We start from the raw sequence: 13,469 nt of genomic DNA on the forward strand, positions 1-13,469 counted from the left end.
CATTTACTGACCTACATTGCTGTTTTTCGTTTCCTCCTCATGGAATCTTTGCTGAGAATGATCTCTAGTGCAGGCTTTCTGTTTGTAAATTCTTTTTTTTTTTTAAATCATTCTGTTATTTTTTCCCTTCCCCCCACCCTCCCCCCCTCTTTTCCCTCTATACAGTCCTTCCTTCCTCCATTCTTGCCACCCTCTCTAACCCTAACCCTAAACCTAACCCTAAACCTAACATTAACCCCTCCCACCACCTTTATGTGTCATCATCCAGTTATCAGCGAGATCATTCGTCCTTTGGTTTTTTGAGATTGGCTTATCTCACTTAGCATGATATTCTCCAATTTCATCCATTTGCCTGTAAATGCCATAATTTTATCATTCTTTATGGCTGAGTAATATTCCATTGTATATATATGCCACAGTTTCTTTATCAATTCATCAATTGAAGGACATCTATGTTGGTTCCACAATCTGACTATTGTGAATTGAGCAGCTATGAACATTGATGTGGCTGTATCTCTGTAGTAGGCTGATTTTAAGTCCTTTGGGTATAGGCCAAGGAGTGGGATAGATGGATCAAATGGTAGGTCCATTTCAAGCTTTCTGAGGAATCTCCATACTGCTTTGCAGAGTGGCTGCACTAATTTTCAACCCCACCAGCAATGTATGAGTGTACCTTTTCCCCACATCCTTGCAAACTCCTGTTGTTGCTTGTGTTCTTGATAATCGCCATTCTAATTGGGGTGAGATGGAATCTTAGGGTAGTTTTGATTTGCATTTCTCTTATTACTAAAGATGGTGAACATTTTTTCATATATCTGTTGATTGCTTGTACATCTTCTTCTGTGAAGTGTCTGTTCATTTCCTTAGCCCATTTGTTGATTGGATTATTTGTATTCTTCGTGTAGAGTTTTTTGAGTTCTTTATATATTCTGGAAATTAGTGCTCTATCTGATGTATGAGTGGCAAAGATTTTCTCCCACTCTTTAGGCTCTCTCTTCATATTACTGATAGTTTCCTTTGCTGAGAGAAAGCTTTTTAGTTTGAATCTATCCCAGTTGTTGATTCTTGCTTTTATTTCTTGTGCTATAGGAGTCCTGTTGAGGAAGTCTGGTCCTAAGCCGACATGTTGAAGATTTGGACCTACTTTCTCTTCTATAATCTGCAGGGTCTCTGGTCTGATTCCAAGGTCCTTAATCCATTTTGAGTTTAGTTTTGTGCATGGTGAGAGATATGGGTTTAGTTTCATTCTGTTGCATATGGATTTCCAGTTTTCCCAGCACCATTTGTTGAAGAGGCTATCTTTTCTCCATTGCATATTTTTGACCCCTTTGTCTAATATGAGAAAATTGTATTTATTTGGGTTTGTGTCCGTGTCCTCTATTCTGTACCATTGATCTACCTGTCTATATTGGTACCAATACCATGCCTTTTTTGTTACTATTGCTTTGTAATAGAGTTGAAGATCTGGTATTGCAATACCCCCTGCTTCACTCTTTCTGCAAAGGATTGCTTTAACTCTTCTGGGTTTCTTATTCTTCCAGATGAATTTCATAATTGCTTGCTCTATTTCTGTAAGGTATGTCATTGGGATTTTAATTGGAATTGCATTGAATCTGTATAGCACTTTTGGTAGTATGACCATTTTGACAATATTAATTCTTCCTATCCAAGAACACAGGAGATCTTTTCCATCTTCTAAGATTTTTCTTTAATTTCTTTCTTTAGTGTTCTGTAGTTCTCATTGTAGAGGTCTTTCACCTCTTTTGTGAGATTGATTCTCAAGTATTTTATTTTTTTCGATGCTATTGTGAATGGGGTAGTTTTCCTAATTTCTCTTTCTGAAGATTCATCACATATGTATAAAAATGCATTGGATTTATGAGCATTGATCTTGTAACCTGCTACTTTACTGAATTCACTTATGAGTTCTAAAAGTTTTCTGGTGGAATTTCCTGGTTCCTCTAAATATAAAATCATGTCATCAGCGAACAGGGATAGTTTGAGTTCTTCTTTTCCTATTCGTATCCCTTTAATTTCTTTGGTCTGTCTAATTGCTCTGGCTAGAGTTTCAAGGACGATGTTGAATGGAAGTGATGAAACAGGGCATCCCTGCCTTGTTCCAGTTTTTAGGGGGAATGCTTTCAGTTTTTCACCATTTAAAATGATATTGGCCATGGGCTTAGTGTAGATGGCCTTTACAATGTTAAGAAATGTTCCCACTACCCCAATTTTTTCTAGTGTTTTGAGCATGAAGGGGTGCTGTATTTTATCAAATGCTTTTTCTGCATCTATTGAAATAATCATGTGATTCTTGACTTTAAGTCTGTTGATATGGTGAATGACATTTATTGATTTCCAGATGTTGAACCAACCTTGCATCCCTGGGATAAAACCCAGGATCATGGTGCACTATCTTTTTAATATGTTTTTGTATGTGATTTGCTAAAATTTTGTTGAGAATTTTTGCATCGATGTTCATTAAGGATATTGGTCTGAAATTTTCTTTCCTCGATGTGTCTCTGTCTGGTTTAGGTATCAGGGTGATATTGGCTTCATATAATGAGTTTGGGAGTGTTCCTTCCTCTTCTATTTTTTGGAATACTTTGAGGAGTATTGGAATGAGCTCTTCTTAAAAGGTTTTGTAGAACTCAGCTGAGAACCCATCTGGTTCTGGACTTTTCTTTGTTGGTAGGCTTTTGATGACCTCTTCTGTTTCATTGCTTGAAATTGATTTATTTAAGTTGTGTATGTCCTCCTGGTTCAGTTTAGGTAATTCGTATGTCTCTAGAAACTTCTTGATGTCTTCGAGGTTTTCTGTTTTGTTAGAGTATAGATTTTCAAAATAGCTTCTAATTATGTTTTGTATTTCAGTCGTGTCTGTTGTGCTATTTCCTTGTTCATTCCGAATTTTAGTAATTTGAGTTTTCTCCCTCTTTCTCTTTTTTTTTTCAAAGAACCGACTATTTATTTTGTTAATTTTTTGTATTGTTTCTTTTGTTTCAATTTCGTTGATTTCAGCTCTGATTTTAACTATTTCCTGTCTTCTACTACTTTTGGTGTTTGTATGTTCTTCTTTTTCTAGGGCTTTGAGTTGTAGTGTTAAGTCGTTTATTTGTTGATTTTTACTTCTTTTGTTGAATGTGCCCATGATATAAATTCTTTTTTTTTTTTTTTTTTTTTTTTTTTTTGTGGTGCTGGAAATTGAACCTATAGCTTTGTGATTGCAAGGTAAGCACTTTACCGACTGAGCTATCTCCCCAGCCCCTAAATCTTCCTCTAATTACTGCTTTCATAGTGTCCCAGAGATTTTGACATGATGTGTCTTTGTTCTCGTTTACTTCTAAGAATTTTTTTATTTCCCTCCTGGTGTCTTCTGTTATCCATTCATCATATAATAGTGTATTATTTAATCTCCAGGTACTGGAGAAGTTTCTGTTTTTTATTCTGTCATTTATTTCTAATTTCAATCCATTATGATCTGATAGAATACAAGGTAGTATCTCTATCTTCTTGTATTTGCTAACAGTAGCTTTGTGGCATAAAATATGGTCTATTTTAGCGAAGGATTCATGTGCTGCTGAGAAGAAAGTGTATTCATTCTTTGTTGGATGGTATATTCTATATATGTCTGTTAAGTCTAAATTGTTGATTGTGTTATTAAGACCTATGGTTTCTTTATTCAATTTGTGTTTGGAGGATCTATCCTGCGGTGAGAGAGGTGTGTTAAAATCGCCTAGTATTATTGTGTTGTGGTCTATTTGATTTCTGGAATTGAGAAGGATTTGTTTGATGTACATGGATGAGCCAATGTTCGGGGCATAGATATTTATGATTGTTATGTCTTACTGATTTATGCTTCCCTTAAGCAGTATGTAATTTCCTTCTTTATCCCTTCTTACTAGTTTTGGCTTGAAGTCCACATTATCTGAAATGAGGATGGATACTCCAGCTTTTTTGCTGTGCCCATGTGCATGGTATGTTTTTTCCCATCCTTTCACCTTTAGTTTGTGGGTATCTCTTTCTATGAGATGAGTCTCTTGCAGGCAGCATATTGTTGGATTTTTCTTTTTAATCCATTCTGCCAGTCTATGTCTTTTGATTGATGTGTTCAGGCCATTAACATTCAGGGTTATTATTGTGATAGGATTTGTATTCCCAGTCATTTGACTCATGTTTGTTTTTTGACATGGTTTGGTTTCTCCTTTCTTTGGCTATTCCTTTAGGGTAGTTCCTCCCATTGCTGATTTGCATCGTTGTTTTTCATCTCTTCCTCATGGAATATTTTGCTGAGAATGTTCTGTAATGCCGGCTTTCTTTTTGTAAATTCTTTTAACTTTTGTTTATCGTGGAAGGATTTTATTTTGTCTTCAAATCTGAAGGTTAGTTTTACTGGGTATAAGATTCTTGGTTGGCAGCCATGTTCTTTCAGAGCTTGAAATATGTTGTTCCAGGCCCTTCTAGTTTTTAGGGTTTGGGTAGAGAAATCTGCTGATATATCCATTATTGGTTTTCCCTATATGTAATCTGTTGCTTTTCTCTTGCAGCCTTTAAAATTTAATGTTGATTTTGTATGTTAGACATTTTCATTATAATGTGCCTTAGTGTGGATCTGTTGTAATTTTGTGCATTTGGTGTTCTGTAAGCCTCTTGTATTTGATTTTCCATTTCATTCTTCAGGTTTGGGAAATTTTCTGATTTCATTGAATAGGTTGTTCATTCCTTTGGTTTGTATCTCTGTGCCTTCCTCAATCCCAATAATTCTTAAATTTGGACTTTTTATGATGTCCCGTAGTTCTTGGAAGTTTCATTTGTGATTTCTTACCATCTTCTCTGATAGGTCAACTTTATTTTCAAGACTAAATATTTTATCTTCATTTTCTGAGATTCTGTCTTCCAAGTGATCTAGTCTGTTGGTGATGCTTTCCATTAAGCTTTTTATTCGGTTTATTTTTTTCCTTAATTTCAAGGATTTTTTTCCCCCAGAATCTCCATCTTTTTGTTGAAATGATCTTTTGCTTCCTGCAGTTGCTCTTTCAACTGCTTATTGGAATGATCATTCATTGCCTGCATTTGCTCTCTTACCCTTTGCTTCATGAATCATTTTAATTATGTATATTCTGAACTCCTTTTCTGACATTTCTTTTATCCTGCTGTCATTGGATTCTATTAATATAGAAATTAATATAGAATCTTGGTTTGTTTAGAGCACTTTCTTCCTTGTTTTTTCATGTTCTTCATGTATGTTCCCCTCTAGCAGTGCAGATCTGGGGTATTGCAGTTTCCCCCCTATAGGCATATAGTGACCCTGCAGGTTTCCAAAACCTCTTCTTTAAGGGGGGGATCTGTATTAGCAGCATCCAGTAGAAACAATATGCAGCCCTAAACTAAATAGGCCCTATGAAGACATTAACAATTTTGTCATAATAAATAGAAAGGATGACATCAATTATTATCTACAGTATAAAAGATAGATTTGCAATGAGGTCTGCAGTTTCTAATGGTGGACAAAGAGGATGGAGAGCAGTGTAGGTTGTAACTGTTAATGGGATAAGAAAAGAGTATATAGAATTTCTTTTTTTTTTTTTCAATTAGACAACTTTTACTAAATGAGAAAACTACATTTAAAATGTGCTTTAAAACAAACTGGAATTAGGAAAAAAATACATATGCTTTTTAAAGAACTTTTGCACTGTGCTGAAAAATCAAATATTTCTTGCAGTAATACAATGCGCCAATCCATAAAATGTAAGTTAACAGAATTCTCAATTTAACATTTTCATAGAATATTAAGGTCAAATATTTCACATCTATGGTAGCACATATGGAAGGGTATTATAAATATGATGTCCATCCCTGTGAAGCTTACAAATTTGACAATGCTCAATAAAAGATTTTAGAATCACATCCAATGAATCACAAATCTGTGTCCTGTAAGTTCTCCTTCTAAAATCTTTATGTTGCCTTTTCTACTGCTTGCCAAAATTTGTTAATTCTAACCCTTAACACACACACAAAAAAAAAAAAAAAAAAACAGGAAAAGAAATGCTGCAATAAACTCTTGATCATGTACAGAAATTATTGCTAGTATAGTTCACTACAAAGCATATCTATACAATATCATATGACCTTTGATTATGAAAAACCAGGATAAAAATCTTTAGTGACACGGCCTTACAATCGTATACAACATTCACATAGCAATATTAGACAGTGACGCACCCAATACCCATAGTTGACAATATGTCCTACTGACCAGTATCCATTTAAAAACATCCTTCGTACAGAGGGAGGAAAAGAGTGTCAGCTTTCCAAGGCTTGTCAAAAAAGGATTCTCATGTTCTGTGGATCTAAAAACAAACAAACAACAACAAAAACCCCAAAAACAAAACTTATGCAGGTGAGAGTTATCAGGAAGTTAGGCATGCCAAAAGGTGTTTCATGCAAATTAAAACCTAAAGCCAAGGTACCACATAATCACATTACCAACTAGTTGGGTGATACTATTTGAGCCTTATCTTAAAATTAAATGAAATGCTACTGGACAATAGAGCATCAATAAGTTAAAAATTAGAGTGCAGAAATCCAAATCAGTGGCAATTTCTGTAAAAAAGCAAAATATTCACTATCAGCTATATGTTTGTCCAAACGGTTTGATTAAAAATTATTGGATTGGATAGTTTGCATATTTTTAAAAACTATCAATCTCTAAAATTTCTTTTACTGTAATGAGACATAGGTTTTCTTAGTAAGATCAAATAATAGTTGGAAAATAATAGTTGGTGAATGTCTTTAAAGCTCTTCCCATGTTTCACTTTTAAAAATGTCTCAGGAAAAAAATTAAAAGTAGTTGCCATTATTCTAGCAAAAACAAACAAAACAAGCCCAAAATAATTAAACAACCAAGCAGTACTAAAACCACATTACACAGATGGATCATCATGCTTTCATCTGATTTAACTATAACATCTAGTTTAACTGGGATGCTTTTCAACTTTAAAAATTGTGATACATGAAGGTGTAACTTTAATGGATAATTTTGAATTTGGATTTAACTTCTTTTGTTGAATATTATAACAGTATACTTATTGCAATACAGTGTAGCACATCTTTCTATTAGAAAGAAATTTAAGATCCTTTACCCATCTCCTTAAGTTAAAGGTGTGACATCATAAAGGGTGTCAAATGGCTGGATGGTTTTACAGTGCACACTTATATATTATGAAGTATGTCCTTAACAAATCTGATGGTTTCTTTATAGAATTCCTTTCTTCACCTTTTCTTCAGTGGATTAGCTGTTTGAGGTGGAGTGACAGGATGTCCAGAATTCAGTCCACCATACTGGTACTTAGCTTTCTTTTCAGATGGTTTCAGTATCTGAAATGAACACATCAATGTTTCATCCACACTCATCATTCCACCAGCATTGTCAAACTCACCACAGTAATTTGGGGCTGAAAATAGGGTTACCAGTTGTCATTTAGCAAAAAATTCATATCCATCTTCTACCACCTGATGAGCTCGACAAATGACGATTCAGAAATTTACTGACTACATCAGCTCCAAAAGTAAAGGAAACACCACAATCATTTTCTCCCCAGCCTCGCACATCCTTATGTAGGTCAGACCACAGCAAATCACAGAGCAAACCTGTATCAGGAACATTAGTGAGTCTCATAATTCTCCGAATCTGCTCCATAGATTACAGGTCTGGTGATAGTCCTCCATGACAACAGAAGATCTTCTCATCCACAATGGCAGCTATAGGCAGACAGTTAAAACAATCAGTGAAGGTCTTCCACAATTTAATATTAAACCTTCGTTTGCATTTATCATAGAATCCATAAATGCAATTGATGCTAGCACACTCATGATTTCCTCTTAAGAGAAAGAAGTTCTCTGGATATTTGATTTTATAAGCCAATAGCAAACAAATGGTTTCCAAAGACTGCTTTCCTCTGTCCACATAATCTCCTAAGAAAAGATAGTTGGCTTCTCGTGGGAAACCTCCATATTCAAATAATCTCAGTAAATCTGTATACTGTCCATGAATATCTCCACAAATTTTCAGTGGTGCTTCCAATTCCAAAAGAATAGGCTGGCTGAGAAAGATTTCACAAGACTTGATACATAAGCCCCGAACTTCTGCTTCAGTCATCTGCACAATCTTTCCTGGACGACATCCTTGTACCTCCAGCAGGGGGGTGATGAGGCTGTCCACGTTCAGCTCCCCGTCGACCATCTTGTCGGCACCAGCTCTCCTTCCCGGCAGCTGGAACAAGGGCTTCTCGGTGGCAGAGGCTGCGGCGACGGGCTCGGTGTTCTCTCACCAGCACCGCCGCCATGGGCCCCTTCAACAGCGCCACTCTCTCCCTATGGCCCTTGCCAGCCTCTGTGCCACGCCATCCTCAGAATTTATAGATCATAGGAAGAGTGAAAGTGTAATTAAAAGAAGTTGTTTGTTAGCATGAGAAAAGGGAGAAAGAGACTCTGAGGAAATAGGTAAACAAAAGGAAAATAGAGCAAGAAAAATAAGGAAATAAAAACTTAAAAGTTTTCACAAAGGAAAAAAAAAACCTACACTATAGTAGTCATGTACTATTCAAACCTCCCAGTCTTCAGTATCCTGATGCAGGAGAGGTACCTAACAATGAGCTTCCAATCTCCAGGAGGCATCTCAGGATGGGATTTGCCCCACCTAAGGATGAGAGCTTCTGCTTCAAGAATAATCCAGGATGGCTGCACTGACTTCCAAACATGTTGGCAAATGGGGAGCTACAGCATGGGGCATGGACTTGGAGTCCATGTGGAGTGCAGTTGGTCAGGCTAGGGGTCCTGGAAGTGGGGCATGGTCAGTTTGGCAGGGGGGTCCTGCAGGTTCTGGCTGTTGTCCCAAAATGGCGGCAGCCACCTGTAACCAAACCTGTGGGTACTGTGACAGTGGACTTCCAGGCAACAGCAGGCAGATGGCAAGTCTGCAAGGGGATCTGCAGGCTATCAGTGGACGATTGGCAGGTGGACCTTGGTGGGTGATGGGTAGGTGAAAGACAGGCGATGGGCAGGCAAGAGGCAGGCAAATGCACAAATGGCAGATGATAGGCAGCAGTCAGTGAGCAGTCTGCACTCCATAAGTTGTCAATATGCTGGCAGACTGCAGGTGATTGAGGTGGACAAAAGGGGTAAACGGCAGGGGATCGACAAGCAGCAAAGACTGCCTCACAGAGAAACAGATTTTCCTCTGCTTGAAACCAGAGTTATGGAGTGACAAGGAATGCAGCCTCCCTCTAGTCTGCCATCTTGGATCTGTCTTTCTCTGGATTTAAAAATGGTGCTTTCAAAAAAAAAGAAAAAAGAAAATGGTGCTTTCAATCTGAGGTATCACATTGATCTTTAGTACTGGACATATCTCAGACATCTGTCTAAATATGCTTATCTACCTTTCCTTCTATATTCTATTTCTGAAATTTGTTTTGACATGAAAGGTCTCTGTCCTCATTTATTTTTAATTACTGTTTGATTTTTCCTTTATTATTATTTTTTTAATACCAGGGATTGTACCCCATCCTTTTTAAATTTTAATTTTGAGACAGGGTCTCCCTAAGTTGCTTAGTGTCTCCCTGAATTGCTGAGGCTGGCTTTAAACTTGAAGTCCTCCTGCCTCAGCCTCATGAGCTGCCGGTTTTACAGGCATGTGCCACTGCTCCAGCTCAGTCCTATTCTCTAGTTTACTGTTTCTACTGTTATATCCTGTTGACAGTTTATGCTACTAGAGTTTTCTTTTTTAATTAATAGGTGCTCATTTTCAAGAATTTGTGGCTTTTTTTTAATGTACCTGTACTCTTATGTCTTTTTTCCATATTCATTTCATAATTTCTTTTTTTGAGTGTTTGTTATTTCTCCCTTTATTTCTTTATGTATATTAAGCTCTTTCTTTTTATATATTTCTTGATTCCTCTATATATGTATTCTGCTTACATTTTTCTTTTTTTTTTTTAAGTCTACATATCTTTCTAGTTGTTGTGGTTGTTGACTCTCTTGGCCTTAGTTTTCCCCAAGTGCTCTTGAAATTCATTTATAAGTTTTTCCTGAAGGAAACTTTTTCTATTTCTATCTTTGCTCATCCCAATCATTAAGTGTACTTTGTCTTCTCCCTCTGTCTTCCTGGTTTCACATAAAAATGTTTGTGTGTGTGTTTTGTTGTTGTTTTGTTTTGTTTGTTTTTTATCTCTTTCAAAGTTTGGTAATCACACTTTGGTGCAGCTTTCAAGCACTGAGACCAGCTGAAGTGTTTTACCAGGTAGTTCTTCATATTCTGACTGCTAATACATCTGGAGCCTAGCAAGTCTACAACGTAGCCTTGCTTACCACTTTGTGTTCTGTTATATGGTGGCTTCTGTTTTTAGTATAGTGGTGTATTTTTCCTTTATTTCTTATTTTATTCTCTCTTTGTTTATAATTCTTCTTTTATTTTATCTGTAATTGCTGAGTGTTTGGAACAGAGAAGTCTCTAAAATATCTACTCCTATAACATTGATCAGAACTTCTGTCGATAGTTTTCACATAAAGATTTGGAAATTAAGGTGTGAATCTTTGTCAAACCCATCATCTTTGGCATACATAAGATTTGTTATGCTGCCTTGTTTAAAGCACAGATATGGTTCATCAAAACAAGAACGTGAACAACAATTCATATTCTGAGGCATAACTTCAGTCAAATTAAAAAAGTTCAAATCATGACTTTGACATTTGCTTCCTGTATGACTCAATCTTTCAAAGATTTCTGTCTCCTCATCTATGTTTTTGATGTTGTATCTACTTCAGAAATCTTTAAAAGATTAAATGAGATAATATCTAAATCATTAGCATAGTACATGACTCATGGTCAGCTTTCAAGGACTATTAGTCACTATTTGAACAGTAGGGTTGCAAGATACATATAATACATGCCTATAACCACTCTTTTCTGTAGAAATACATGTAGCATAAACTTATAATTGTATTTTATGTGTGTACTCAACTATTGTGATACATTCATTTATATTTTGAACTAAAATATTATTGGGGTTGGTAGCACATACACACTATGTTCTATACTTTATGTGTGATATATGTGATCTTTAAAGGCAATTTTGACAAATGCTTTTTCTTATTGACTTTAAGACTTAAAACCCCTCATCAGATATAATGATCTTTAGTTATCTCTTTCTCAGTCAGGTATATATTAATGTCAGTCATTGCTTGTTATTTAAGCTGTATAGTAGTAGAAAATCACTTGGGCCTAGAGTCAGAACTTTTGGTTTCCAGTAGGCTTTTGCCAGTCTCTGGAGTTGGGATCTTATGCAATTACCTCATCTTTCTGAATGCCAGTTTCTTCATTTATGAAGGAGATGATAATGCCCATATAGTGGAGTACTTATGAAGATTAAATGAAATAAGTTATGAGAACGCAGTCAATAAACCACAATTCGTTAACTGTATAAGCTCTGATTGCCTGCCTTCTTTACATCATCTTCACAGAGCTCATGTGGAAAAGCAGGTAATCCTGAGCCCTGGAAAGTTTCTTTCTTCTCCAATCTGTTGTATACTTTTTGTAGTAAGGAGAAATTCTCAGTGCAAGTTCTATGAAGAATGATTCTTAGGGGATGACAGTGAAGTAGGTATATATTATCTGTTATTATTTGTACTTGACAGTTCAAACGCTGAGACCAAAGTATTAGCATCCTTTGTTCTTGCATTTAATTTTTGGCAATTTGTAGCAGATATATAAGAAACATCATTATAATTCTGAAGTAAGCTGAGCAGGCATTTCTTTCCTATTCAGATAAAATCATTACACACCTTTAGTGGACTAGGCTGAACAAATCAAAGAACTAAGCTGTTTTCCTTTGGCTCTATTTTAAGTCACAAGGAATGTGTTTTCTGCCCATGTCCCCATTACAATTTTTCTTTACTTTCTCCATACTCAGATACAACTTCACTCCACACTGCTTTCCATAGTGATTGCACCAACTTGCAATCCCACCAGCAATGTTTGAGTTTATCTTTTTCCCCACATCCTTGCTAACACTTATTATTGCTTGTATTCTTGATAATTACCTTTCTCACTGGAGTGAAGTGAAATCTCAGTGTAGTTTTAATTTGCATTTTTCTAGTTGCTAGAGATGTTGAACATTTTTACATATATTTGTCAATCAGTTGTATTTCTTCTGTGAAGTGTCTGTTCATTTCCTTAGCCCACTTATTGATTGGGTTATTTATTTTTTTGGTGTTAAGGTTCTTTTTCTATTCTGGAGATTAGTGCTGTATCTGAGGTGCATGTGGTAAAGATTTTCTCCCATTCTGTAGGTTCTCTGTTCACATATTTGATTGTTTCTTTGCTGTGATGAAGCTTTCTAGTTTGATGCCATCATTTATTGATTCTTGCTTTTACTTCTTGTGCTTTAGGAGTCTTGTTAAGGAAGTCAGGTCGTAAGGTGACATAATGAAGATTTGTGCCTACTTTTTCTTCTGTTAGGTGCAAGGTCTCTATTGTAGTGCATACATCTGATTCTCTTTGAATTGAGTTTTCTGCAGGGTGAGAGATAGGGGTTTAATTTCATTTTGCTACATATGGATTTCCAGTTTTCCTGGCACCATTTGTGGAAGAGGCTATTTTTTCTTCACTGTAAGTTTATGACTCCTTTGCCTAATATGGGTAACAGTATTATGTGGGTCTGTCTCTGTGTCTTCTATTCTGTGCCATTGGTCTATGTGTGTGTTTTGGTGCCAATATCATGCCATTTTTGTTACTGTTGCTCTGTAGTATAATTTAAGGTCTGTTATTGTGCTGTCTCCTGCTTCATTTTTCTTGCTAAGGATTGCATTGGCTATTCTTGGTCTTTTATTTTTCCAAATGAACTTCATGATTGCTTTTTCTATATCTATGAAGAATGTTATTAGTATTTAATAGGAATTGTATTAAATCTGTATAACACTTTTGGTAGTATGGACATTTTGACAATGTTAATTCTGCCTATCCAACAGAATGAGAGATCTTTCCACCTTCTGGATCTTCTTCAATTTCTTTCTTTGGTATTCTGTAGCTTTCATTGTAAGATATTTCACCTCTTTTGTTAAATTGATTCCCAAGTTCTTTTTTTTTTTTTTTTTTTGAGGCTATTATGAATAAGATAGTTTTCCTAATCTCTCTTTCAGTGGATTCATCACTGATGTATAGGAACACATTTGATTTATGGGTGTTAATTTTATATCCTGCAACTTTGCTGAATGCATTTATTAGTTCTAGAAGTTTTCTGGTAGAATTTTTTGAATCTTCTATATATCATGTCATTGGAAATAGTGATAGTTTGAGTTCTTTTCCTATTTGTATCACTTTAATTTCTTTTTTCCAATTGCTCTGGTTAGAGTTTCAAGAACAATGTTGAGTAAAAGTGGTGGAAGAGCTGGGTACAGTGGTGCAAACCTGTAATACC

General features: G+C 35.8%; 1 protein-coding gene and 1 pseudogene across 4 annotated transcripts in view; one reads left to right on the top strand and one right to left on the bottom strand.

The window, feature by feature from the left end:
• Mbd5 (methyl-CpG binding domain protein 5) overlaps positions 1–13,469 on the top strand; it is a 481,517-nt gene that overhangs the window by 216,247 nt on the left and 251,801 nt on the right. The gene's annotated exons all lie outside the window — the stretch shown is intronic.
• LOC124981192 (serine/threonine-protein phosphatase PP1-beta catalytic subunit-like) lies at positions 6,775–8,327 on the bottom strand (annotated as a pseudogene).

This window comes from Sciurus carolinensis, chromosome 3, assembly GCF_902686445.1.
Source record: "Sciurus carolinensis chromosome 3, mSciCar1.2, whole genome shotgun sequence".
NCBI lineage: Eukaryota > Metazoa > Chordata > Mammalia > Rodentia > Sciuridae > Sciurus > Sciurus carolinensis.